General features: G+C 43.5%; 1 protein-coding gene and 1 long non-coding RNA gene across 6 annotated transcripts in view; one reads left to right on the top strand and one right to left on the bottom strand.

The window, feature by feature from the left end:
- LOC1276929 (zwei Ig domain protein zig-8) overlaps positions 1-27,315 on the bottom strand; it is a 213,427-nt gene that overhangs the window by 115,725 nt on the left and 70,387 nt on the right. The gene's annotated exons all lie outside the window — the stretch shown is intronic.
- LOC133391721 (uncharacterized) lies at positions 4,278-25,531 on the top strand. The gene is made up of 2 exons (XR_009765181.1): positions 4,278-4,422; positions 24,318-25,531. It is a non-coding gene; the product is annotated as an uncharacterized LOC133391721 (long non-coding RNA).

The following is a 27,315-nucleotide window of genomic DNA, read 5'->3' on the forward strand; positions in this document are numbered from 1 at the left end:
TAACACATCGTTCGCCGCTTACTCGAGCACGGTTTCATCTTGCATTGGTGCGAGTGGTGGTGTCATATTTGATCGGCCGGGTGCCGCGTGGATCGGTGCCACTCGATTGTGCTCGATGAAAGGGGAGCTGGGAAATTTCGAAATCGATATCCATTAGCAAAATATTCCCGGCTCCCGGCTTGAGGCAGGGATGCTTTGGGTGCGCTGGGGTGAAGGGGGTGGTGATGAAGAATCATGAAGAACCGTGTGATACCCGACCGGCCATACCGTCGATGAGCTTCCGCTAATGCGAGTGTTAATGAAGGGTGAGCCCGCTGGGTGGGAAAGTTGACGCTGGCAAAAGTTCGACCGAAACCGGGGGCCGCCAGGCCAACGGGGTTGGGAATGGTTTTTCAGGAAAAGCAATATCTCTGTTCGCGTGGAATGCGTCGATTAGCGTTGAGTGGCAAAGGGATCAATTTGGTTGAGGAGAATTCCTGCTCCCATTTCGCCGTTTGACGACGGTCCGTGCTTCGAGAGCTTTGCAAAAAGAATGTCAGAGTTTGAAACGGTTGCTAGCAAATGGGTGTTTATGGGCGTATGGGGAGGCGGTTTGAAGCACCGGCCGACCGGAACAGGAAACTTTGGCTATGTAATTTTGTTTTATTATTGCTTAATAAGGGAAAATAGTTGAAATTTTTCACTTTAGAGCCCACAATTGGTTGTGTAATTAGTGCTATAAGCTAAATGGGAATACAGTGTGTGAAAGGTGTAGAGTAGAAAATGAAGCAGTAAAATTGTAATACTAAAATGCGTGCAGCTTCATCTTTTATAAATATAAAAAAAGTAAATTTTAACATTCTAAATTCCTCCAATGGCATCCAATGGCCTGCAATTGGCTACACATAACATGACTTTTATCTAAATAATAAATCAGAAACTCGATCATCCTGTACTGAATTTATATCTTCAATTATAACATGCCCAAGAATTTCCATACCATTTCGCGCACGTGTCGCAAATCATTACAAAGGCCCTTTCCGCTCAGAGGATACATGCTTCCACCGAACAGGGAAACGGCCCCAACTGCCCAACTGCACACGTAAATTAGGCAAAGTTTCGTAACCAATCGAACGGAATAAGAAGATTGACTTTTGGGCGCACCGAAACTTTGCCAAAGCTCATTTTCCTCGCTTGAAAAGCGAGACCCATTTTCCCCCTTCCTCCAGCGACAACATATGGATGGGCTAAGGTTCGTCTGCTCGCCCGGTTGCCGTCTGGGTTCGGAATTTACAGCGCCAATGATAATGAACTGCGAACATTTCCTCTAGATCGAAATCATAAATCTTACCACAATCTTTCTCCAGACTTTGCCGTTTCTTCTCCCCTACCCTCCACATTATCCGCCAAAGCTGCTTGGTTTAAGTTTCACCGGATTCCCACAATTGCGACGGGGAGGCAAAACAATTTCCCTTACTTTGCGCTTTGTTTACGCAACGCAGGAAACAGGAAGCAAGCGCAGGCTTGCAACAAATAAACGCAAACGCAAAAAAAAAACATTGACCCCAAATGTTTATTTACTCTCAATAGGTATGTATATATATGTATGTACACTGTAGGGCGGGAAATTTGTTTGCCTCTTACACTTTTTCGGGCAGGCACCGAGACGCAGCTAGCCGGTGAAAAACGGTAATTGCTTGGGCAAAAACTTTCCTATTCATGTGCTGCCCTCGGGCGGAAGTTTCGAGCCAGAATAATAAAAAAACACACACACAAGTTTGACGGAAATGAAACGCAACAACAACAAAACCGGTCATTTGATTTTATTTTCCTGTGCCTGCTTTATGCTTTGCTTTTCCCCGGTGTGTCAACACGGGCGATGATGTAAAGTTTGCACCGAGGAGCGAGCGAGCGATCGCGGGCAACGGGGTGGGACGGTTATTGATCGTTCGTCGATCCCTGCGGCGGTTAATGGCATTTCTACCATTTACGCTACCTCTACCCAAGGCTATTGCCGCGTGAGCACGTGCAAAACTTTCCACTCCAAGATTGAAAAGCCCACCGAAGCGAAGATGGCGTTTTTTTTTGGGCTCCACTCTTGACGAATGGTGAATCCATCATGCACTAGAAAGATTGCCGTGGAGCAAACAAGCAGCGTACAACAAAAATTGCTAGAATAATGTACACACCTACACACACACACACACACACACACACAAACAGATACATTCCCTTGCATACTGGTGGAACGTTTTTCGCATTTATTTTTATTTTCCGCTTTCCGTTTTGTGTGTGTCAACACATCACTCCTGGGAGAATGGAGCAAAGTTGGAAATCCAATTCCCAGCGCAACGTTACGTTTTCTTCGTACTTCGTGAGCGCTCTCGGAGACGTCCCCGAGTCCACTGGAGCGTTCGCGTGCATGTCCAAGCGTGGTACCCCCGCCTCCTCTTCTCCCCCATCCCCACCACTCTGTGCTGAGTCCATGTTTCCGTTTGTCCGCTCCCCAGCTGCCCAGCTGCTGCGGATCATCATGCTGTAACTTGATCAGTGCGGGCGGGGTTTTTAGAGGAAGTTTACTTTATTTCATGTTGTTTTTGGCATCTCCACTGCCGTCCGACAGTGCGAAGCAAGCAAATCAAAGCCCCGATGGGGAGGGGGGTCGGTTGAGAGTATCGGTAGCACGTCCGATCGGAGAAACGTTCGGCACACACTGTCCTGGCACAGCTCCCGTCCTGGGAGAGCTGCGTTTGCAGAGCGAAGGGGGCGGGAGCAAAGCAGAGCAGACCTGGGCAGTGGTGTGTAACTGGTAAACTTTCTTCCATTCTTTGGTCGCTGTTTTCAATTTATTTGTTTATTTTTATCAACACCCAAGCAATCAGTATCATCCTGGCAGTGTGTGTGTGTGTACATGGATGGACGCAACCGGTAGGACACACTTGAACGGAAACCGAGCTCTATTCATTGGGGAACGACGTGTGCCAGCGATCCGCCCGGCCCGAGTCGTTTGTCTGATGCGTCTGTATGGGTTTTTTTCCCTTCCCCGACCAACTTCCCCCGACGCCATTGTAATGTACTTCCACGAATGAAAAGAAAAACAGAAACACACCCAGTGAAAGCATTTGCTCCCGAGGCATTCGGTTCATTGCGGCTGGGTGCTTTTGTGCCCCGTTGGGCTTTTATAATAACGTTAGCAGAAAGATGATACACTCTCCTGTGTACGTGTGCACAACTGTGTACACTCATGGGGAAGGGAGAGGGAGAGCGAATTGGGGCAAATCTTTATCTTTCATCAGCAAATTTTCTTGTGTGAGCAGAGCACCGGATGGGAGTCGGGACGAACGGGCCCGGTTGTACGTGTAGGTGGTACGGTTTGCGCGCTCCACTCCAACCGGCAACCGGTGGCTGCCAAACGTTCGGCTATGATGAATCACTGCTGACGGTGGTGGGAGCGTTGGTCCAGGTCAGTCCAGTGCGTTCGCTAAATAAACGAAACGCTGGTGCCACTAATCTGCCCGACCATGATGAGTGCGTCATTCACCGGTCGCAATGGACGGTAACGCAACGCACGGATTGAAATGTCACCTACGCATTCTGGCTGAAGGTAAATAACAATCTTAAGAGAAAACCGGTCCATTACATTGTGGACGAGTACGGTTGGCCTCCGGCTAGTGAGCGATCGTACGTTTGATGCGAAGGTGCTCAACACAAGCGGCAAAGGAAGAGAGAGAGAGAGATTACTGACACCCGTACCAAATGATGGCGGGTAAGTCATCGAACGTGACACATTGCAATCGTATAAATAAATCAAAGCTGCTGCAGCTCGGCACATTAGCACGCGTGAAAATGTCAACCATGACAGTCAACTTGATTGCTGGATGATAAGAAACGTGGTGGTAGATGATGGCAAACCAAATACGACTAATAACAATATTCAACAAAGTTCTTCGCTCCATTGCGTCATTCACTACATTCAATAATATTCGGAAAGGCGTCATCCATAAAAACGCCCTTTCAATGCATGATAATTATTCATCCTCTTCCATGAAACGCAATATTTTCAAATATAAATTTCAGTTTCTTTCGATGAACGCACTAGAACTGTCGTTCTTGGAAAGGAATTCAAATATAAAAGCCTTTTCCACACATTTGAAGAACGTACGGCACTTTGGGCTATATAATCTACCATAAAACGCTTTCTGGCTAACATTCTTAGCCCTGCTCCATTATCTACTGCATGAAAATTCTTTCCATCAGGCAACCAGAATAACCTGTGTTGTTTTTGAAAATCCATTTCTCAGAAGGTTTCACACTGACAAGTAACAGGTTGGTTGTACCGACTATTAGGAAGCAATGAACAGCGCAAAATGGAAATCGACGATGAACGGCACCAATAGAGCCCGGTTCCAGGAAGGTGCGTCCGACCGGGGAGCAACCGCTCAGGTGAGCATACTCGCTGATGTAGTTTGATTGTTTGCGTAGCGTAGTTTGTTAGCTTGTCGCTTGGTATTTCGCAGTAATTTTGCGCCTGCCCGTTTTGTTTGTACCACCCGTTCTGGATGCGACCGTAAGGCTATGAATCAACGCATCAAAACGGGGCTTCTTCCCGTAGATCAAAGCACTGTCTATCGTTTCACGTTTGATGCTTAATTCGATTATAGGTGGAGTGTTATGTAGCAAATGATTTGAACTGTGCATTTGTGTTACTGTTTTACGGAAATTTAAGAGATGATTTGTGGGTTTAACGAAAAAAAAAATACTCATTTTAGGATGCTGAATAGCTACATCTATAACAGGGTGAAGAGTTCAAGATTCTAAACAGAGTACTTTTTAAACTGGATACAGATATCGCATATTAGAATTACAGTGAATTGCATTTGAGACATACGATATGTCAAAGCCTTATAGATTCCACGGTACCGAATATCCTACTCTTCAATCACATCTTCTTCAGAATCACGAAAAGCCTAATTGCATAGTGTTAAACAAATAATTCCCTGACATGCAAGCTCTCAACATCTTTTCAATATTAACACAATGTCCTCCTACCCAAAGCGCAAATAAAAGATAGTTTGTGCTGCTTACACATGCCCATGAAGGCTATTGACAAATCGCTCAGCCAGTGGATTTGTCCTGCTTGCCTACGGTCATCCGGCACACAAAAGAGAGAAAATCACAGACTGCACACTATCGCCACAACCTTATCCTATTATTGCCTTCAATTAATAATCGATTTCTTCCGGCACTATCCGGGACGGAGGTGCCGATCGGGGAGCCACAACACGGGAAGGGTTGGGTGATACGACACAATTTCCAAACATAAACCTGCCGACGAATCATTGTTACCGAGTGTTTCCGAATCGTACAATCTGATCGGCTATCGTGCCACAGACGCACACAGACCGATGATCCGGTTGATTCCATGCCTGGTTCGGTTTGCCGTCTCTCTCTCCCTCTCATCTCTCGCTCGGTTGTGTTTCGCTGTGGCCGATCCGATAACAGGCTGGGGAGAAATGGAATTTTTGCCCCCCGCAGTACCCGGGCACTGGGCAAAATAAAACACATACGACGAGTAGAATGTCACCGCTATCGTTTGTCGGGACAAGCCGGCTGTCAGGGTTGCACAGCAGCAGGACCAATGCAGGGTTCTACAGAAGGGAAGCAAAAGCTAGTTTTTTTTTTTTTTGCTTTTCGGTTCGACTTCAGTGCTGCCTGTTAAGCCCGCATTTCGATCGCTGCAAACCAACCACCACCCGGTTGGGTGTGCGTTCGATTTCGGCGAAAACGAAATTAAACGAAAGTGCTGCCATGAAAAGCTCACTTCATCTCTCCATCTTGTTGTGCGACGCATAAAAAGGGTGGGCGCTGTGACAACGGGAGAAGATTGGCAGTGCCAAGGCGGTCAAAGCAGAGGTATGGGAAAATATTGCCAAAAAAAAAACGCAGAAAAGCAAAGCACAGCAAGTTGGGGAGGGAAATAAAATAAAAATAAAACTTTATGGTAACGGATTCGGTGCGCGATGGCATCGTCTTTCCGATTGTGTGCCAACAGTGCCAACGCTGGGTAAAAAAAAAAAAAACTGTGCGATGGTGTACGATAAAGGATTTCGATTATTGCTGCGTGCCAGCAATGAAGCAGCCCCGGGTTTTGTGCCCGTGGGATGAGCCCACCAAATATGAAGCCCTGCTGGCGGCCTTACTTGTCGATTGTGTTTTGTGGCGCCGCGGCACAATTTCAGCCACCGTGTACGCAAACCCCGTAATTTCTTTCCCAGAATGCTTTCGGGTTGATTGTTAAAGATTGCAAATAGGTAGGTTTCAGAGTGCGATACGACCACAGAAAGATTACACACACTGTTAGGTAAGTTATTTTTAGAGCAAACCCCCCGTTTAAAGGCTTGTTCCGTCAAATTGTAAAGACTTTGCGCTTACGCTTCGTCCTGTCTATTATCGTCCTGCCTATTATCGCTCGCACGGTTGATGAGGATCGATAATCGCACGCGCTTGTAGGCTAGTGGCACATATTGTGACGCACTCTGTGCCGCAGGTCTTTTAGGTCTTTTAATTGAAGCAAAGGAATGGTAGCGTTCTTGCAAAATCGAAAAACTTTACCCCGTAATCAGTGTGATGGGTTTTAATGAAAATTAAGTTTATTAGAGCACACAGTTCAAGCCATTCGAATGTCATCATTTCGCCTACGATGGAGGCATAACAGTGTGCAAAAAATTGAAAGCTTTCACTCTGAGCTGAGGATTCGGCGAAACCCGCCGGCAGGCTGTCGAACAGTTTGGCAATATTTAGTGATATGTCCGGGATTAGCCTTATTATGGGCTGCTTTTGGGCCGGCTTTGCTCGCAGAAAGCTGTCGTAAGCTGTCATTTTCCTGAGGATGGGATTAGGCACTCAAAACTGGGCACAAATAAAGATTGTCACAAGTTGTCACAAGCTAACGAGGGCCAGCTTAGGGTGATATATGGTTCCATATTGTTTCGGTTCGCTATAGTATTGCGTGAATGTTTGAAACTGCTCCAACGGTTTTGTGATGCCCACTGCTGAGTGCTTGCCTGCCTGCACTGCCGAAGCCGCCCGGTTCAGCTGAACAACAATTTGTTAGTCTTTTGTTTCATCGTAGATTTATTTTAAGCTTACCCTTTGATGGTTGCCCCGTGTTCAAGGGAAATTTTGAACCAACGAATAGGAAGCTAATGCCGCCGGCAAAGGCAAACCACCGGCCTAGCTTCCATGCTGAGAGTCTATATTGATTTTACAACCCATGCGAGACATACTGCAGACTTTTGGATAATTTCTAAAGCCTTGGTGGACTCCGGAGCGCGCTGGTTCAGAGGAGGGAATTTTGCCGGTGTTATTTTGCTGCTCAGATTTCAGAACCCAAGCAGTAGGGGTTTGTGTTTCAAAAAGAGCGAAAATAACATCTAAATCAAATATCATAAATCAGCACCGTATTGAACGCAACTGGCACACTGTGTGGGTTGGTTTGTATCCAAAACGGCTATTTTTAGGGGACTCTATTTAGGCCCGAGAATGTTTCGACTGGTGGGCGATTACTGCCACTGCTTTGCAGCGATTAACAAAATCGTTGCAACGTTTTACTGTGAATTTTAAAACAAGAGTTTTCGGTTTTGGTTTGGGAAGGGATGTATTTGATCTTTTCAGAACACTTTTACTGAGCTTCCGAGTGTTCAACGTTCACGTAATTTCGAACAAAATATGACGTCAAGCTGATGTTTGCTTGTTATAAAATATATCTTGGACATAAACTTTATGTTTGGTTTTTGTTTTAAACTTTAGCTTTACTTTCCATGATACGAATCAAACGAAAATAAACAGAAGAATATAATTCCTACTTTAACAATGCCCAAGTATTCGTGGATCTTGACACATCTCAATACGCATGATTGTTTTGCCAAAATCAAGGAATTACATTGATGCTTTATCTGCATGGTAGCCACATTCCTGCATCAACAATACAGCATTGTGCCAACCGAAATGCCACCGCTCCCCCGAAGCACCATAATAAACACCATTTCCAGGAAGTTATCCCATTCATCGCGCTAATGAACCATTGTGACCGTACAGGGAAGTGACATAAAGGGTTTGATTGGAAAATGTCACTGTCTTGTCCTTGAAGAAAACTCGGAACACAGAAGAAGATAACATCAAATTGCACATACACACACACACACAAAAACACAAGCATACACAGGGCGCCTGGAAATGTACAAAACATTTCTCCGAAATCGTGTAATTCGCTTCCGCTTTCATACCTTCGGTGGCGCCTAATATCCCACCATTGGCTTATCGCCTGACAAATCATCAGCATCGGCTCATCACACGAATCGATTCGCTGATTAGCCTCTATCAGGCAGCCATTCTTACACCGGCACGCGCTGATGTATCGTATGGCACACATCTTATGGTCGGCGCGAATCAACCTAATCGAACGGGCGAGCTCATTGTTTTTCAGCATTTGACACAAATGTAAATGAGATCATCAGTCATCAACCCCTGCTCCTGCTGCCGCTGCCGCCGTTTCTGTGTCAACTGTTTTGTTGGACAAAATGTCACCTTAAGCTGGATTAGCTGTAAAGCAACGTTGACGGGGCCGGCTTGCTATGGTGCAGCAGTAGCTTGACTAGATAAACGCATCCAATGGGGAGTTTTTGGTGTAAGCCAAACGCAAAACACTGTCTAGGTGCAGTGCACGAAGCCCGATAAGCACATCGGGCTCGCTGGGATTAGCTGAAAGTGGTGTGTCGTTTTATTTGCCGCTACCGCGCGGTGGCGCTGAAACGTCTCTCCGCTCGACAAGATTATGGATAAACATTCCCTTAGGCTGATAGTTGATGGATTAGCTCCAAAAGTGGGTAGTGGGACGTTTAATTTTAGCGCTGCACGTGTACTTATCGTTCATTCGAATCCAATTAGTAGGGGCATGCAATGGAAAAGATTCCAAGAACTCACGCTCGCCGTACCTGTTTGATGTATTTAGCGCGATGTTCCAAGAATGTGCGCACAATGCCTTCAAGCATCGTTTTGATGGTGTTCAATTGGAATCGGAAGGCAAAATAAAACTGGATTCCTGATTAGCGTGTGCATGCATTTAGTGTCACGGGCAGCATTCCAACGCTGCCATCAAACACAGGAAGTTACTAGCAAACTATGCAAGTCTCAACCATTCCAGGAACGCGATTTGTGGGATATCGTTGAAGCGATTTCATCGCTTTGACATCAAGGTTTTGAGTCTTTGGGCATTGAAATTGATTGTTTATAATGAAGTAAAGGCAGATAGAAGGTGCAATTTTTACCAAAAGACAGATAATCTTTCTGGCATAGAAATATTCCGACTATCTCATTCGGTCCAGCATTCATTTCGTCTAAATAATCTTTGGACTATTAGTTCACCAAAGAGTGGCGATGTATGAGCTTCTCGCTGCTCATCTTTACCTTACCCTGAGGGCATACACAACATAAACAATAGGGTGTGTTGATGAGGCGTCTGTCAGTTACCAGGTCAAGACAATCTTGCTGAAAACTCGCTTTAGCGTGTTCGTTATGCCAATCCCCCTTTAACAAGGGCGACGAGCCTTAGTTCGGGCAAGCGAATGTGGGTTATTTTCCTTCTCCTCTTCAACCAAAAACAAACAAAAAATGTTGCAAAATTCACCTCTCTCTGCGGCTCTAGTCAAGCACCACCAACAGCAACAGCAACAACAGAAGCCAAGTCTAAACGTGCTTTTCTAAGTCTTCACGCTACTGCCATCCAACGGAAAGCTTCCTGTCTGCCTGCCTGCCCCACTGGTGTGTGCTGGTGAAGGATAATTTATATGATGAAGGTCTACGCGCGCGATTGGGTTCTAGCAGCGGGAAGCCTTAGAGCGCGCGGAAAGTCGTTAGTTCAGTACGGGCGGTGGGAAAAACGCGGTGGAAAACTGAGATGCAGAGTGAGAGTAAAGGGAAAGAGTATAAAGTCGCTCTGTCGGTATTTTGGCTGGTGGAGATGCATATGGAGGGGATAGCGACTCGGGGCCGGCCAAACCGATCATCAACCTTCTCGTTACGGGTAAATGAGGGATAAATGCGGGAAAACGCTTCAGCCGCTTGGTGGGTGAACCAATATTGGTGAGCTGTCAGGTTTAATCAACTGCAGCAGTTTGGCAATGAAGGCCGCCCAGACGATGCCGTACTGTGCTGGGCATGATTCTAGCTTCTTTATATAAGCACATGGGATTAAAACCTAGTGTGTGTATTTGTGGCTATCCGTGTCTATTAATTGGAGTGAATAGGTCCACAGTATAGAATAAAATGCTTATAGTCGAAAGACGAAATCCTCCAAAACTTGTTATTCCTGTTGTAAGATAACATAAAAAAATCAGTAAAGAAATATATTAAAACCATTAGAAAGAATATACCTCACAGTCGCACAGAGACGCACAGTTAAAACACTTCAACATTTGTGTAAAAAACTTTCGAGTACTGTGCAAATTTCTTTACATCCTGCGGATGTGGTTGAACGCAATATAAAGAAAAGCGTAAAAAAACTTTCTTCCGCCCCAGGGACACCCGTGAACACCCTTGCCAAGGTTGCGCCGCTCCCAAGCCGCTGAAAGCATGTTTCCGCTGTTGCGTACGCGTAGCTCGTGTCTCCGGACGTCCCGTGTCCCCACAAAACAGCCCAACAACCCTACACGCTAATCAAATTTGCCGTCAAAAGCCGCGAGAAACAACGGAACCGCTTCTTTTTCACATTTCCCTCTTGCTGGCGCGGCCCATACACGAGCGTGTTAGTCGCCATTGTGTTATGCCGCCGGGCCGTGTACTTTCCCGATCCGCGGCAAACGTGCCACCTTAGCGCACTCGGCACCCATCTCACGCAGATGATACTTTATGTCGTGATTAAGGCAAGGTAATGAATAAAATAGAAGCAGATTTGAGCACCGAGCCCGGTGTGTGTTTTTCTTTCCTTCTGACTACACACACTCTTCCTCTCGCTCTCTCTTTGCCGGTGGCAGTGGTGCACGTGATGATGATGAAGTACGGAACGATCCGATCCCGTGTCTTTGCCCCCCCCCCCCCCCCCCCCTCCCTGCCTGGATGTCTGGCACTGGATGAAATTCGCAGAAACGTAAAGTGACACTCGTATTTTCTTGTAAGCATCCCAATTTGTTATGTTTGAAGTTGGAGATAAGCTTCACATGATTAAATAACTGCAAAATAACAAACAAGGTTGTACCAGCCAGCAAGGCTGCCAGGCAGCGTGCAGAAGCAAATAGGAAGCTTGAGGGTAGGGGAGGCGCAATGTCATGACCATATTTCATTTAGCTGCTCATCCCTCAAGGTATGTAGCACTTAATTTATCTCTGTTACTTTCTATACTTTTCTGTCTCTCTCTCTCTCTCTCTCTCTCTCTCTCTCTCTCTCTCTCTCTCTCTCTCTTCAAATCACTGTGTTTGATATCAAAAACCCCTGTAGCATGAAAAGTTTCCATAAAATTTCATATTTACCGTTCAATTCATTAGAGAACTCGGAAGATATGAGCCAGAACGTTATTCTATTTCCTCGAAAATATAAATTAGGTTCTCCCGAATCACTCGAAATACGGTAGGTTGCACATTGCAATATTGTTAACTTTTACACGGTGAAATCCATATCACTAGGCATGTTCAAGATTTTCTTGAATGATCTGCAATGATGCTCTAGCAAAAAAAAGTCTTTCTATTTCCAATCTCTGTTTTTGTTAACGTTAACACTGATATGTGAAGTAGGCGTTAGGCATACATTCTTCGAATGTTGATAATAAAATTCATCGAACCGGCTCTAACTGACATATTTGTGCTGCCATCTGGTGTTTCAGAATTGATGTTAGTTCGTTTTGCAGTTGTAAATGGATAATAGATGTATTACGATTAAAAATGTCGCTCCAAAACGGTTGTGATTTCATTTATTGACGTAACAACATTAAAGAAAAATTCAATAACGCTCGAGCAAAGTTTCTACGAAAGCAGATGTGCGTCATATCTCTTGCCACTCAGTTCCGTCATAAGTAATAAGCGTGTAATAAGGATGTATTATCGAGAATCATGATACAAGCAATTCTCACTAAAACTGGTCGATGTTAGCGTAGACACGTATATAGCTAGGATGACCACGTTTATAGATTCGAGAAGAAAGATGTTTTTGTTTTTCAAATAGTGGGGCCCTTTCCGTTTGAAATTCATAGGCTGAAATTTCAGCCTGTCAGCTGTTTGCATTGTATAGCAATTTTCGAGCAGCTATCTAATTGAGTATAATATACAGTTGGGCTTATCCCAAGGTGTATGAATTTAGAAGGCTGATGTTTATCGCTTCTGCTTCTGAATGAAGATTGTAAGAGTGTTTTTAGTATTCGTCAAGCCTCCAGAAAGCTCGTTGGAGCAAAAGTTTTCACTCGTTCTGTCAAAAAGTGATGCTCAAAATTGGTTATGAAAACATGCTATGAGACCACCTGGACTACATACACTTTGATTCTATATTGCATCACCTGATCTCTTTAATGCACCTTGGGATAAATGTAAACAATACCGTGTTTTCGAGCAGGTACTCGAATCTTATTTTAGCTTTTAGGCTAGCAGGTTAGTTTTTTGTGTGGTTTTGTATGGATTGTTTACATAATTTCAGCCTCGAACTGTCAAACTCCATACAAAAAACTGACTAGAATCGTGAAGGCCCCTAGTAATGGTTTTTATTTGTTAATAATGGTGTACGCATATAAAATTTCATAGAATTGCAATTTGTAAGTTTGAGCAAAACTATTGTGTTGCGAGATCAATGTAACATTAGGCATTCATCATTAGGCAGCAAATATGATGTGAAATAAGTCTTTAAACTAACATGTTACAAATCTCCAATATCAAATTGACACAACATTAGAAAACTAACCTAAAATCACAAAAATAACAAGTTCCCATATTCACGAACTGCTTACTTCAATAAATTATATCTTTTGAGAGCAGAACGGTATTTTAGACACCCTTATCTCAGATACCAGTTAGGATAAAATAAAGCTTCAACCATTGACTATAGTGTTTATTGTTACATTTTTTTACATGTAGGTTAAAGCTGGGTTAAAGAAAATGACGGCATCGATCTACGGAAAGCAAGGATTCGGAAACCCCTTGCCAAGGGCACAGTTTAACCACACGGGTTTAAGGAACGTGCTGTTCTTACCCATTTTCTACGGTCTTATGCTTGCCGCTAAATCCATACGACCCACGCTTCGGCATCATTATACCAGGCCACGAAAAAGTGTACGTACGCTTCCCTTCAGGTGTCGTGTGGAAAGCCCTCGCCGTTCTTCATACCTGTCCTGCCACTCCGTTTTTTTGTTGTTGCTCGCTCCTACATGCCTGCCAAAGAAAATTCGTTCCAGCCACAACAATTTCCCGGTACCGTGTGTCGTTTCGATCGAACGAGCATCTCTTAGCTCATCAAATGATGTTCCATTGTGTGGTGGCATAATGTCATGGTTTTTTTTTTGCTTTCGTTTTTTTGCGAAAGCAGAATAAAAAAAAACGATACACCCGGGATGAGTGTGGAAAAGAAATACGCTCGTTCCGTGCGCTGCTACCCACCTGGTGACTATTTGGCTTTTCTCGGAACCGGTCTTTGGCACAGGCAACTTGGTCAACGCACTCCCCATACCCGCCTCCCTCATGTTTCTCGATGTAGTAGACCATTGATATTTTTATCCTCTCCCATTACTCTTCATTCTAATCACCTTTCGATTGGAAAAACACCTTTTATCGTATGTTGGCTGGGATGGTTAGATTGCTGCCATGGCTACTGGCACTGCTCAGTGAAGTTTGTGGGTGTGTGTGTGCGTCTTTGGAGCAATGAGTGGGAGGTTTACGTTTGGGGGGAATGAAAAAAAAACTCCTACCGATCGTTATGATGAATGGCATTGGCAAAAAGGAGCTTACATGCATATTTTTCTTGCGTTTAAGAAAGGCGTTTTTTGTCCTTTATTGGTAAAGGAAACGGTGTAGTATTATGTAGAGACGATTTTATAGTACGTACAGAGTAAGTACAACTAGTCTTGCTTTATATAATGTAGAGTATTTTATAAAACTGATATTACGTATTGTTCAGAGAGGTATTAAACAATAAAAGCATTAATAGGCGATTCAAAGCATTATTCAGCAATTTAAACTAGTTTCGGTCGATAGGTTCGACTTTAAATTGAGTTTAAATTAAACTTATGTTATGTAGTGTTCTCATGTAGTATTGTGTGCTTATTGGATAAATTATGCTGTAAACACGTCCTCCTAGAAAGTCACGCAAGCCATAAACTGGCTTCAAACTATGAGCATGACGTAATAAAATCTTTCTTACTTTGTCACACCCTCAGCATTCGCTGACAACTTTACTTAAGACCGTCACTTTAACGCACTGAATCACATACACACATTCACACACATCGCTTGATTCTTATTCTGCCCGGTCGTCTCCGCACCAAGCGCAGGTGTAATAAATTGGACCGCAAAGTAGGGAAATAAGTGGAATTTTAATTTAGTTCCCCTCCCGAACAGCAACAGCGCCAGCGTTCCGAAATGTGAAAGTATTCCAATTTTTCCCCGTACGCTTGTCCTCGAGCACGGGCCGAATTTGCTTATTATCATGATACCTAAGCGTTCCGTACGTACGTTCATACGGCTTGGCGCTTCTATATTTTTTTGAGTGTGAGAGTGATTTAGCATCCGTTACACGGTAAGACGAGCCGGTGTAGCGGCAAGCGCACAAAGAAGGAACAGAATTTTGATTGATGTCGTGCTTGACAAGGGGGTGCTTTTTTGCAACGTTCTTTACTCTGCAAATACCGGTGCTTTTTTTTTGTTGCTGTTGCATTCCGTCTCAAACAAGGCCGGAGCTGGTTGAGCGAATCAGTCAAGCTCAGCAAACGGAAATCAAACTGCCGACCGTGCAGCGACGCATAGCGAAAGAATTTGCAAAACTCGTTGCCATTCCATCGCTCGGACGGGTGGGTTTTTTGTTCTGCTTTTGTTCCTACGCACTTTTTTTCCCCCAGCTCAAAGAAAGAAAGCAAATTTTCGTGCTAGAAAAATGTCAGCCTCCTTGAGAGCGACAGAGCGAAAAAAAAAGCCCATCAACCATCACTAGACCGGCTGTTTGACTGTAATGAGAATTAACTTGTTTTTCGTTCGAGTGCACGAATGTAATATAATTTCTCAACGTGACGATGTGGTCGGGGTGTTTTTTTCGTTTTGTTCCTTCTCATTCCTTGTTGTCATTCATTTCTGTCGCCAAAAAAAAAAAGAGTTTTCCAGCGAACCCGGTTGCAAAACAGTTTATATCCTTCGTGCGAAGCGACAACGTCAAGCGGTTTGTTTCCCACGCGTCACACACGCGTCCCAGCGCTAGCGCTGCGAGACACACTTTTGCGGTCGTCAGCCCGGCCAATTCTTCGTTCTGGGGCACGCCAACAATCAACAAACGGAAAAGAGAGAAAAAAAAAGCAGGAAACCGCTTACGCTTTGCCGCTTCATGCGGCAGGGATACGTGCAATAAAAATAACGCAACCATCGCAACCCGTGGGTGAATCCGTGCTGCTAGAACCGAGACCACAATTAAGCGCAGTGACTGGCATGTGTCGGTGGCCTAGCCGGTGAATCGGGCGTTTGGGGCTGGCAGGCAAAAATCAACCTTCAATTACCACTACATCGTCCCACCCGGTTTGGCGCACAAGTCAAGCGCTAAGATGGCAGCGCATTATCTGGCACCGGGGTACGGTTGGTTGAGTTCGCAACACAATTATGCGAGCGTTTTTTTTTTCTTCTTCACTTCGCATCGCTTTTGCATAGGGTTTAGAAGCCTGAGAGCTAAAAATATTGTGCTGTGCTGTGCTGGATCTGACGCAAGAGCATGTCGACGCACTTGCAAACCATGCGCACGGAGGTCTGGGGTAAGCTGTATGGAAATTGCTTCCGCCATTGCTTTGTTGTTGTTGTTGTTGGGATGTTTCTCAGACTGTCAATTACTGTGTGTGAGAAAGTGAAATTTTGTTAAATCATGCCTGCAGCTTGGAAAAGAGGAAATATTTATGCAAAGAATGGAGCCAAACTGTGTGCGTGTGTGCGTGCGTGTATAAGTGGAATCTTTTGCGGGTACATATGAAGCTATGGCATGTGAACCGCTCGTTCTAAAAATAAATTTATTTGCATGGAAAAATGCTTTGGCATGGCTTTGAAAAATTTGAGCGAAGAGGTATTTATAACATAACATATTCGTATAACAATTGGCTTCTGTTACTTACTTTGCATTACTTTCGAAATATAACAACTTTTATGTTATAAATAAATCTATTTAGAAGTTAGAACCAACGTGCGTTTGAATTTACTTGTTTTGTCAAGCCTAATGCCCGTCTTACAAGATCAGCAAGATGAAAATTCCCATCCTTCTTCATTACCATAATTTCTGATGCAATGCTAATACATTGTCATTCTTTTTCCATTTGAACACCTTCGTCAGTTTTTGCACAACCATTTGCACTCCTCCCCCTCCCCCCCACCCACAGAGAGCGAGTTCAAAACGTAGCAAAAAGGTACGCAGTTCGCACAATTTACACGGACACACGCCTTGACACCACATCAAACGGTCAACTTGTCGAAAGCCGCGCACCGCAGAGAAGTTTAGCTTTCCGTGCGAAACCGACTAGCCCTTTCCCCCCCGGCCCGTAGCTGCGTATGCGACCCTAACGGTGTGTCCCCGGTAGCCGTACAAAATCCTCAACTCATCCGTCAGCTTGTCGGATGTTCCTTTACAAAACACCGCACGAAGCTTATGGCACGCTGCGTGCGTTTGCAGCATTTTGCACCATTTTGTACTCGCGCGCGCCTTCTGCGGCACACTGCGGTCGACCCTTTTTTGGAGCCGTCTCCGTCTGCTACCCTGTGCTTCCCGGGGCTCAGCAAACCCTAGAGCTAGTGGCGCCGGGTAGTTGATGCGCTAATCCGCGTTGTTTACCTTGACGAAGGAAACCAAACGGACGGGAAGGGGAGCTGGCGGGGCTGACGATGCTGGGCCGTACGTTTCGCGGCCCGGACCGGTCTTAGTTTCCAAATTTAGCACCGCTGCGAGCACAAGACTGCGCCACTGCATTGTTTATCGTCACCCTAGGGTGGCACTAGGGTGGCCCTTACGGTGCGGGGGGGACTTTTCACCAGTCTGGGGGGAAAAGCTACTTTCGGGACGGATTACAAAGCGCAACTTTGAAAATTTCCAGCACGGGTAAGTCGGCAAAACCGGGGCGACAACAAATAAATAAAAACAGCTCAACAGTGTCGGTGCTGGCTTTCGGTATCCCCAAAATGCTCGGGCAAGGATTTTGGTCCAGCCGTCGGATTCTTCACAGCCGACCGGTTTTGGATGAGGCTGCCACACTAGCTCACACCGCTCCCGGTGGTGGCGGGATTTATTTTTCATTTCCTGCGGGCAAAGGTCGATGGAAATACCTTCCGAACGGTGTATTGAATGCGACAAAACGGGAAGGTTTTTCAACAAAAGCACAACGCCTGGCGTGGGATGAAAATCCATTGGTTCCGATTCCTTTGTCATCAGGATTAGAACCGAACTTTGGCAAGAGTTACTGCGTTTTTTTGTTTTTCGTGATAGGAACATAAGAGATGATACGGAAAAAAAAGAAATAAAACACAAACATTCACCAGATTTTTTTAAAATAAAAAACAAGAGTTGCTAAACTTGGTTGAGCTGTGCCGAAACAAACACAGAAACGTTCCATAAGCTGTTGGAAGCAATGATATGATGTTCTAAGGAATCATTTCATCAATAAAGTTGCTAACAGTAAAGCAATGTGTTACAATCAACAACCAATTATACAACACCTACAAAGTCAATGCCAGATAAATCCCTACTGTTGCAGAACTTTCATTGAAAAATATATGTATGGCATAATGAAAACTTACACTTGAATTCAATTTATTATTTATTATAAGCAATACGGCAAAGCCCTCTGCTTCAAGTCCCTCTGGAATGATAAATAATAAAGAAAAAAACAAAAATATCTATGCATTGTTACTTTTTGACCAAATAGTTGAATTTTTCCTCTGCTCCGCGAATGTGAAAATACGTTGTTGAAATCTGTGAGCTACCATGCGCCTCCACCAAATATACTTTCTTCGATTGAGCGCAACCATGCGTCTCCATCTACGTGCAATAAAATTATTATTCTATTTCAGAATGATACAAACAACTCTAATTGTTCTAGATATTTTTATTTACAACGAAAATTCAAAATAACGTTAAATTCATTCATGATTTTACATCAAGCGCCAGACTTTCTACATGTTCAAGTCGATAATGGAGAAGCCTAGTACTTCATAACAAAAGAGGGGCTGCAGATGGATTACACCAGTGCTCTCCAACGTTTTTAGGACCATGGAGCACTTGGGATTGAAAAAAGTATTATCTGTGTCCCAGTTATATTGGAAGCTTATATTTTCTAATTGTAGTTCATCGCTTTTTGATAAAAAATGTGTTTAAATCTTTTGTATAAATGTCTGTTAAAAAATTAATCGTGAATGTGGGGAGAAAAAAATGCATGATTTGTTATGTAGTAAGCTTTTCTTTACAAAAATCAGCTCATTCGTGGACCACTTCTGTTAATGACACGGATCACATGCAGAAGACCAGTGTATTACACAATAATATCCTCCCTTACATAAGAACAAAACCAAATAAAATAAAATAAATCAAATAAAAAATTATAAAACAAATTTATTAAAAACCAAATTTAAAGAATTAGCTTTCTCTTCCGCAAGGCAATCCACAAATCCTTCTAAGGTCACACTAATCTGGCCACTGTGGTAAATCAATTTAAAACATCGTCGTTCAATAGAAAATTTACAGCGCACCTGCTTTGCGCATTTTTCCCAAAGACATTTGTTAGGCTCAGCTGACAGAGAAAGATATGCCACACACACACACACACACACACACACACTCCTTCAGGCAAATCGCTTCGGCTTTGCACCAAACGTAATCGGCAATAAAGTAAGTTATCTTGTTTAACGCCACATCCATCAAAAGCCAACCACAATGGCAATGGTAACAGCTGCTTCGAATGCATTCTGCCCCGTGCTGCAGATAGCGCAGAAAAGTTAGTTACATTGGCAGTTCAGCAACGCCGCGCCGAGCCCCTCCCGGGGCACACGCTTTTTTACACGTTCTAAATCAATTCCCCGGTACGGTCGCGCACGGTACAGCATGCTGTCCTGCGGTGAGCAATAAGTAGCCCGACTAAACGGTCAATAAATCTTGGCAAGTGAGTTTTTGAAATTTTCGATACCATCTCGGGCTGGTCTCGGGCAAGGCCTGCGGGCAATAAATCTGCACCACCGGGTGGGTTGTGCCTGGCGGTTCGGCACTGTTGGAAAATCAGACCAGAGCACACCAACGCGTGACCCTTTGCCAAACTGTGGGCTGCTGTTGGTCGCGCGCGCGGCTGCGAAGCAGAAAGAATGATGAAAGTCAAACGGCATCACGCAGAAGGCCACTGCACAGCGGTGGGGCGAGATGCGCGGTGCGATACGCAAGTACGGCGGCTTGAGCTAGGTTCGGGCTGATCGATTGCTATCGACATAAATTATGTGCCGTACATGGTTAAGCCTGGGCAAATGCGTGATAAATTGGGTGATTCGCGTTTTCTTCCAATCGGCATTGGCTTTCGAGATGCTGCCAAAAAGGGTGTGACCGCAAGGGGTGGAGCGTTTAAAATTCGGCTGAAGAAATGCCAGATAAATAGGCACAACAGAACGATGGCCCATTGGGACTAAAGGGCACGCGTTTGAAATGCTAATATGGAGTGGCCACTGTAACGAAACGGGCTTGAATGTGAATAAATTATGTTGCCAGTCAGGTATTGGAAGTTTGAAAGGGAATATATTTGTCATTGTTTGGCTGTCTCTGTGTTCCCTAATGTAACAAAAATGATAACCGATAAAATAGTCTCATTATTATCTACTTTATTTCTAAATCATACGAGTGAACGGACGTGCCAAATTCTTCAACATTAAAAAGAGCATTTTCTAGCTGTTCCATAACTTCCCTGAACAAAAATGCCTTCGGGTAAAATCCTAGTCAATAGCTCACAACTTCCCATACACTCCAGTGGCACAGTGGAGTGGAGGAAGGGTGGAAAATAATTTCACGCGAAATTTAAATTTCAATTCGACTTTCACTTTACACCCGATTCCGATCCGTGTTTGGCTAAATCGCTACCACAAGCGAAAGCTTTCCAAGCACCACCACCATCACCATCGCCACCACCAAGCGAGGAATGGGATAGCGTGACGCGCTCGTTTACTTTTCATCGATTTGCCGATAGCAATTTTCACGTCAACGAAAATTCAGTTCGCTCTTCGCTTGCCTGCTACACACACACACACACATTAGCACGCGTCAACACACGTACGAAAACTCATCGATGAAGCGACACAACACCAAGATCTAGAAAGATAGAAACCCATCAAACTCAATTCCCACCCTTCCCAGCCCTGTTGGCGGCTGCCTTCTGTCCGGAGTGATGCGCGTATGCGAGCGAACATTTTCAAGTCTGACATTTTCACAAAACTCCTTCAAACTGACATTAACACACATACACCCGAACAAGCTTTATGTGCAGAAAAGGAAAGAAAGAAAAAACGGGCGCGTCTTGCTGTGCCGGTGCAAAACGCTTCACGCTAGGTTTGCCGTAACCGGAACCTATCAACGAGCCCATGCAAAAGGTGTTTGTGTGTGTGTGTGTATGTGTGTGAGGGTGCTTGTATATATTCGAACGAGATTCAATCAAACTGCAATCAGGCTTTCGGAGCTTTTCCTGCGCTTGCTTTCCAGCGCAACACGCGTCGAGCTCCTTCGCGCTTACCAATGCCACCGGAAAACGGCTCCCAAACTCTAGGCGCCTGTGTGTGTGTGTGTGTGTCACTGCGAGAAGGTGTGATGAAATCAATTCCTTTGGCAAATTGAAAATAGTAGTAACATACTTAGGAGAGAAGTGTAATATTTATTAGCGATTTTATCGCACATTTTTCACGGCCTTGGAAAAACTGAATGTATTTGTAATGTTTTTAGAATAAAATTATTCTTCCTTTTCTGATATTTTTTAAATGGGTTTTTTGCATCTTCTAAAAAGAGCCTAACAGATAAACTATGTTTTCCTGAGTTCCTTGATTTCAATCCACTTTATTAACGGAAACTTTGAGCCTACTGGACTCATTTGCCTGTTAAAATTAAGAATTAAATCTAATCTTGTAATCTAACCTATTCTTTGTATGTCATCTGTGCCTTCCTTTTCCCAGTGGTCACGGTAAACTTTATTCTATCAGTGGATTGGATTTGAAACGCATGCCTGTAAATTTGTTAAAATATATGCAATAAAAACCAATACAAAAAAAAACACTTAAAACACTCCAATTTAACAACACTGTTGGAACCTGTTATTTAAGTGATAGGCATATAACAGTGAATATTTCCTCCTCTATATCTGCACCATTCACCAACACGTCCGGGGTTCCACAAGGCAGTATTCTCGGACCTATTCTTTTTAACATTTTCATAAACGATGTTATTTATGTTATACCAGATTGCGAAAAATTGTTTTATGCAGATGATATGAAAATGTTTCTATCGATATCAGATCAAACCGATTGTTTTACCCTTCAAAACTGCTTAACTCGATTTAACTCATGGTGTAAATCAAATTGTATGCGTCTCAACATATCTAAATGCTCTGTTATATCCTACACTAGAAAAAGAACCCCCATTGTTTACGATTATAAAATTGATGATAGATCAGTGCCGCGTAAAAATGTGATTCGCGATTTAGGCGTCCATTTAGATAGCAGACTTACGTTACAGAACCACTATGAAGCAATACTTTCAAAAGCCTTCCGTTTGTTAGGATTCATTTTGCGTGTTGCGAAAGACTTCAAAGATCCATTCAGTATAAAAGCTCTGTATTGTGCAATTGTCCGTCCTACCTTAGAATTCGCTAGTATTATTTGGACTCCGACACAGCAATATTTAATAGATAGGCTAGAATCGGTTCAACGTAAGCTCACTCGTTCATTGTTTTACCGTCTCCCATGGTCTCGTAATTCTGTTTGTCCCTCTTACCGTACAAGGTGCCTGCTATTTGGACTAGAACCTCTGCAACATAGAAGAAAGACGGCACAGTGCTTATTTATACACAAACTTGTTACCGGATCTTTAGACGCCCCGTCAATTCTGAGTAAATTGAACTTTCAGGCCCCCAGTAGAATGTTAAGAACCAGGACATTATTTAACATAGAATTCAGATCGACTAATTTTGGATCAAACGATCCTTTATTAAAAATGTTAAGTGCTTATAACTCGCTAGGAAACAATGTCGACTTGAACTCAAACTTAAACAATTTACGGACCTTTTTACATAGCTTAATATGACGCTTCCACAGTTTATGTTGTTTTTTTTATTTTTATTTGGTTGATTGACAGTTAAACTTGTTATGTTTTTTGATGCGTTTTTGTTAGCACTGTTCTTTAGCATTAACTATAGAAATAAGTATGTTATGTAAGCTTATGCCAGCTGGATAACTTTCGGAATAAATAATAATAATAATAATAATAATAACCTTATAACAGCAAAATAAGATGGTTCAAACGACCTGTCAACATATGCGTTAGGAATTGGTCAGAGAAGAAAAGATATGAGAAAAAAGAGAATATTTGTTAGAAAAAAGGATAAAAAGATAAGCTAAAGAGATTATAATAAACGAACTGACGGAATAAAAACACTTATTTTTTAGCGACAGCTAAAGTTGAACCATGTGCTTTAATGTGCTCGGCATTAAATCATTTTTCCGTTTCGTTTTCTAACAAACACCTTGAAGAGCTTTCAAAACCGGCGTGAAAACTTGGCTAATTTAGTTTTTTTTATCTAAAACAGCAGCTTTGAATCTCAAATAAAGCATCTCATTTATGCGAAATTTAACATACATTTCAAAACTAAACCAATGTTTCCGTTTGAAGTTTTTCCATATTTTCTTGTCAAGTTCAACGTAAAACAATGTAAAAAATATCCATTGCTTAACCAAAAAAACTAAAAATAATGCAACATAAAAAAAATATCCCAAATATCCAAAAGCCTCTCCATATCATTCATTTTAAAACGCTCCAGAGCTTTTCAATCAGAACGCCACATCACCGCACCGCAGCTTTCCATAAACATGTTGTTGTAGCGTGAAACAACTTGTTTTTCGGTTTAGCCAGTGCTCGGTTCCTCTCTGCTTTTGTTTTTGCTGTTGTTCGTTGCTTCAAAAACACACAGCCCACACACTACCGCGCTACAATGTTTTACGCTGTTCACACGCTTGTTACTCGTGGTGGCACTTTCGTTAGCCCAATGCACAGTGCCGTTGGGCGGAGGCGCCCGGCATTGAGGCGCAGAATGGCAGGCATCGAGTGAAAATACTGCTTACTTTGCTCTCAAAAAACCCCCCCCCCCGAGCACTAAAACGCAACGCACATTGGCACACGGAGCTCGTGACCGGCTTGGCGCATTTATTCGTCATTGATTATAATATAAAATTATGTTAATTTATGCTCGGCGCACCCGGCGCACTTTCCCCCCACCCAGTGGCCGTATTCAACGGGGACTGAAGCTGAAGTGCTATGCGGAATGTTATTACTACAGTGTGATGCAGCCTTTCTCTCCTTTCTTTTTTGTTGGCTGGTTGGTTCGCTGCCGTTCTGGCTGTTGCTGTTTCCGTCCTCTTGCCCTTCCAAACAACAACCGGCACACAAAGCCTTCGAGTTGTCACACACTAGCACCACACACGCCTGTGAAATGGATTTGCAATTCGACTGCTCGAGCACGCTCGCCTCTTCGGACCGGTCACTGTTTTATTCAAGAGCTTCGAACATGGCTAAAACATATCGCTACTAACCTTTACCCCAAGTCACACTCAAACATACACGCACACACACACACCAGACCGACCCAATCTCGAGCATGGCTTTTCGACAATTGTCAACTCGGGTGTGAGTGTAAACCGGGTGGACGAACAAAAGTGAAATGAAATAATGCAGCCCAAACGATATGGCGACCGGGAGCAGTATCGACCGGAAAAGCCATCCGCATAAGCTACCACGCTACCACGACGCTACATACCCACACAAAGACTGCACACACACACACAGTCACCGCATGCGTGTGCCTGACGAGAAAGTTAAGTAAATTGTCAACGCTAATTTGCATCTCGTTCCAGTGCGTCGTTTCGCCATGCAGGCAGGGTTGCAGAGAGCCATAAGCCAGGAGCTAAGGTTCGGAGGGAGTGGAGTGGAGCACCCCGGCAGGCTAACGACGCCTTCAGTACTCGTTCACAAAACGGTTAGATCCTCAAGATCCTCATTGCCGGAGCGGCACAGTGCCAACCGCGCCCGGATACATGACAGCTGTCTGGATTTAGATACCCGAGTATGCCATCATACCCGGTTTTGCCACAAAAACCCGTCGTTCGGTCTTTGCCGAACATTGGCAGGATCGACCATCGCAAAGGATCGACTTCAACACGCTGCCTTCACACAACAACCCTGTCTTGCTGTTGCTGCTGCACTGTTGAACGTACCGAGCGTTACCGGGCGTTACCGATTCCCGAAACCTTCTTGATGGCAGCTCATCGAGAAGCGTATTAGATCTAAGGGCTCCACTTTAGAGCTCGGTTGGTTGCTTTCTTTTCTACCGAGCCGAGGCTCTGCAAACGTCGCATAATGCAAAATAATGACACCGTTGTCGATGGGCAATTACGGGCTAATGCGGTGAATTGTAATACGCTTTCGATTAGATCTTGAGGCGCCCGCACGAACATCCTTCTTTACAGCCCGGTGAAGGTGTGAAATGGAGTGTGATAATTTTGTAAGTGTGCATGCGAGCATCTGTACCGTGCAGATGATTGATCTTTCGACGAAAATACGGAACTTAGAAAGAAAAAAAAACAGGTACCTTACGCAGGTAATGCTATTGAAGGCTCATTATGCCGACTGATGTGAAAAAATGAACTCCAACGCTGTGTGTAGAGTGTACCCTGAATAACAAGTATAGTAGTAAAAGTAAGCTTTTGATGCATAATAAGGTTTGCGCTGTAACCGAGTTACGCTGTAAGCTTTCCTTTGTTGCTGAAGACATTTACATGCGCGCACAGCCGGTATTCTTTGATTAAAATTTTATACCATTCGCTGATGAGATGCTTGGTGTGGTAAAGATGAAAAAAAAAGGAATCTGACTTTTGTTATAACGTCTTATGTTGACGTCTAACTTATTCAGATATACTTAATTATAAATCAATTTATTATATGAAAAGAGTCTTAAAATGTGGGCAAAGACGTTTTTTTATATATTTACAAATTGTAATTCTCATTCCAAATTTGCTTTTGATGAAGGGCCTGAGACAAGTTAACCAATAAAAAAATTAATAAAAACTAATATATTTTGCTTCATTTTGAGCCTTGAAAATAGTGAAGCTTGACTCCATCGTTTCTTTTAAAGTGTTTTGCAGGTTTGGCAGGACTTTTTAAATCATAATATAAAATTTTTAATTTCTTTCTAGCAATCTTACGTCCAATCTCTAAGAAGAAAACCCTTTGTCAGCGCCTAAAGCTATGCAAGTAGTTTGTAACAGAATGAACTCCATATGACAGAATGAACTCGTATACTAGTATTAGTGTAAGCGAGGAACTATTAGAGATGGGACAATGAATTGGAGAATACATTTAATCCAAGCTAAAACCACGTGCGTTAAACACATCTTGTCAGAGCTACGAACAATTGGTCCTTCGAACCGGATTACTTACTTTACGGATTAACAGCTTGTCACTCAAATTATCAAAAATGTTCAAAACTTGAATTTGATTGAGTTAAGTGAATTAAATGTTTTATAAAAATTATTCTCCATCAAAATGGTGTTTCAACAACCAACAGGTGAGTCAAACATTTTAAATTAGGCACTACAAACAGTCTATAAAAATAGACAAAACTATCGAATTTAGAGGCAAATTATTGTTTTTTTATCTGTTTTATAACTGTGTTGTTATGTTTCGTTCCAAACAAAATTGCTTTGCGCAACAATAACTTTTTGATAAGTCAAACAATGTCGTTTTTGTTTTTGCTAATTTGCTCATGGATGTGTTTGCTTGTAGATAAACGTTCTAAAAGAAAAAAAACACCTCACAAAAAGCAAAAAACTACTCAAAATATAAAAAAAAGCAAACAAAAAAGGTAAAGTGCCAACCATCACCGTGTTGCATTTGCGGGTATTTGCAAACAATCAGCACGTTGATTGGTTTGACTTGAGGAAACTGGCAAGCGGAAGCCATTTCCCCTTCAAATCGTCCTCCTTATTTGCACCGCCTTTATCTCATTCTCAAACATATCCTCTTAAGCTGATTTATGACTTTCCCCGAAGTGCCAGTGCATACACAATGTGCCCGGTTTTTTATCTCCTTTCTGCTCCCCACTGTGCAGTGGAGTTTCTCCATGCAAATGCCTTCTTCGCTTTCATCCCCGTACGCTTTGCCAAAGACTTGTGTGCGCAAGGAATTGCTTGAAATAATTAAAACAGTCCCATCAACGCCAACTGCAGGCTGAAGGGCAGGCCGGGACGGCAACCGGACGCAAGGTGCATCGGAAGGTTTAATTATGTAAATTTTGGGTCATCTGAACTGCACACTAAAGGGGGGAGCAAAAAAAGGAAGGAAACGGAAACACACACACATACACCAGCGAACGGTTACGGTTTGTGGGACGATTTCGGTCCGCAAAAGATACAAACTGCTGGCAAATGGGGACGGGCATGGCGCTATCTGTGCAGCAAGATCTGAAATTAGTTTCACCAGTTTGCGCTCTGCCTTTGGTTGGTGTGTACATGCTAACACCGTAGGGTCGTTCAACGGACATGCGGTACAGTGGAAGGGGCACTGCTCGGTGAGGATAGATTATCTTCAAAGCAAATATTCATATCATGTACAGTTCGGTTTCGATAGAGATTTATAAATTTCCCAATTTCAAAAGGCGTACCCCGGATCCGGAGCACGACCTTGGCAGCCATAAGCTATTGCTCCCGCAATCATGACGGCCATTTTGTTGGTGGAAAGACGTGGACTGACAGTGGAACTGGAAACGAAAACGAAAAAAGAACTCCTTCTCAACCATCTCCGTGCATTGGTTCATATTTGCCTCGGTTCTCTCGGTCGTCTGCAACCATTTAGCGC

This window comes from Anopheles gambiae, chromosome 2 (assembly GCF_943734735.2).
Source record: "Anopheles gambiae chromosome 2, idAnoGambNW_F1_1, whole genome shotgun sequence".
NCBI classification, from domain to species: domain Eukaryota; kingdom Metazoa; phylum Arthropoda; class Insecta; order Diptera; family Culicidae; genus Anopheles; species Anopheles gambiae.